Below are 2,689 nucleotides of genomic sequence, written 5' to 3' on the forward strand. Positions count from 1 at the left end.
TACCAACACTGAGCAATTTAGAGCATCTCTCACCTTCGACGGCACCACACAGGGAGAAGCATCCAAACTGCAGCAGGAGTCAGAAGAGCTTATCGCCTGGCTTCACACATATATCGGCATTCTTAAGAAATCTTCGAAGGCCATGTTTTTAATCTCTTCAGCATGGAAGCACTGGGTGAATTATTTATTATGAATACACTAAAACTCTGCTTTGGTTTTTAGGCTACTTTGGCTTTGAACTTTTTATTTGTCTTTGTTTCACCAAAGTACCTCCCATGAACACCAAAGGTGCTTTAAAAATGAAGGTTTCTCTTTATCATTTCTGTGCCTTGTATGTCAGCTACAGGAAAAGTCACCGGTCATATCTGATTCAATTATTTTTCTTTTCTTTTCACAGTTTTTACTTTTTTGTCTTTTTAACACTTAACAGTTGTTTCAGCAGTTATTCTTGCAGCATTTACTGGGTTTGTGTTTTGTTTTTGTTTTGTTTTTTATGTATTTGCAAAGATGGTGTTGGTCACCACAAATTAAACCTTGAAGAATCCCACTGAAGATTTAAGGACTGAAGGAAGGGCTACTGTGCACAGCAGATTTCGTGGGGCACACACATATTTATTAATGATCCCTTAGGACATCTGTTGATCGGTGTACTTGGCTCAAAAAGTGCCATTTCATTTTTCAGAATCATGAAATGTGATTGCCCTTTCTAATAAATTAAACGCTTCACATGGCCTCCAGGGGTCGCTAGCGGGAGACCTCAGCAAGATTGATGATGGCAAACGTTGAGATTTTCCGCCTCTTTGAAGCTTCACAATTCTTTCCCACTCGTAGCGGCATTGTTCATTCAAAAGTTTCCTAGAGGACGAGCTGTTTCCAAATCAGTGTTATTCTATTTTTCTAGGGAACAGCAGGGAGTGTTTAAGTATTGAAGATCATGTCCACATCCAATGCAGTCACAGTACATTTTATAAAAACTGGGCCTAAGTTGCCGCTAATTTGGCTGAACAGAAGCTAATTTATTTGAAGGGAAATATGTTGTCTGGGGAATGGAACTCATCAGCGATGCAGATGATCAGTGTTGTATTTATACAGCAGAGTTTTAAATCTATCATTATATATTTCAAGAAAAAGTATAAAAACCAATATAGATTTTATTTATATACCAACCAGTTTCTTTTACTTCCTTCTAGCCAAGCAAAAGTATAACATGTCAGACGCATAAAGCAGGGTTACAACAGAGGTTATAAGAACAAGTATTTGTATATGTTCCTATTTAAAGTTGTCAAACTGTAATCGCACTTGTATTACAAGATAGTAGCTGGCGCAGTATGTTAACATTGCGTTGATTTTTAGTTGGCATTTGGATTTTACAGTAATTCACTTACATGAACTGTCCATTTTGGTTGTTTCAAGCCCACTTTCTATCAAAATATGCTGGAAATACTAAAGCCTGGACCAGATGGCATTCATTTTGTTTTGGCTGGACAAGAACGTGCCAGAAAGATCTATAATGCCTTTTTTAATTTATTTTTCCCCCTGCATGTCAAGACTAAACAAAATGCTGTTTGGCCCAGGTTTGACCCTTCCTTTTTTTCCTGTTTTTTTTCTTGTCATTTTTTTTCTTTTACTGGCTCCCTGGCCTTTGTTGTAGGAAGGGATACTGTTATTTTCTCTTACACTTGAAAAAAAAAAAAAAAGAAGCAAGTCATAGGAGGTATTATTTTAATCTATGCAGGATTTTTACAAAAAAAGAAACTGTTTCTGTGGAAAAAATAATTATATTTTTATGTTTGGGATTCCTCTGTCCCCCACTTTCTTTTTCCCACCTCAGTGAGAAACCTGTTGAACTCAAATCCAATGCCTTTAGCTATTGCAATTTTGTGTACTGGTTTAGTATGCGAGCTTGGCTGTGTGTGTGTGTGTGTGTGTGTGTGTGCGCGTTCATGTGTGGGTGCATGGATGTGTGTGTATAGATCTGATTTTATAACCAAACACAGATGGCTTTAGCCATTTTCTACTTAAAGCTGGAGGCCACTTTTCTCATAGGAATTCCTCTGTGGGTTTTGCCAGCCCAGTCAATGTCTTCATACACTGGTACACTTTGTAAGTAGAGGTCAGCGCCTTGTGTTCCTTACACTATCTTGTACTCAAATGTAAAAAAAGAAATGAATTAAAAAAAAATATCCTAAAACGAAAAAAATAAAAATTTAGCATTAGAGAAAATTTTTAACGATTTGCTACTCATACTTATTTATTTTTCTGCCCCTTTTGCTTAATGTTTCTTTCGTATTTTGCCTTTTTAATGAGCACCGTTTTATGAAATGGGAAGGTGTAAATGTAACGGGGTTGTTCAGGATGAGATTTCATTGTAATTAATATTAATTCTAACTTGAAAGAATCCAGGGTAAGATGAGGTTTTTTTTTGTTTTGTTTTTTTATTCAGTAGAAAAATGTTAACACTTGCATGTTTCTATTTAAATACAAATGTATAAATTGTAAATATAACATTTCTTTAAGGGTGAATTTCTACTACAGGTTGACATTTTTATTAAATTTAAAAATGCTGTAAATATACTTGTGAGATATACTTTATGCACATTTTTTTTTTTCTTCCAAGTGGTTACAGATTACACTCCTAGTCTGTTAACTCTGTATATCAAATGCTTTCTCAGTCCTTTTTCTAACTGTG

The sequence above is a fragment of the Astatotilapia calliptera genome, chromosome 10, assembly GCF_964374335.1.
Source record: "Astatotilapia calliptera chromosome 10, fAstCal68.1, whole genome shotgun sequence".
Lineage (NCBI taxonomy): Eukaryota > Metazoa > Chordata > Actinopteri > Cichliformes > Cichlidae > Astatotilapia > Astatotilapia calliptera.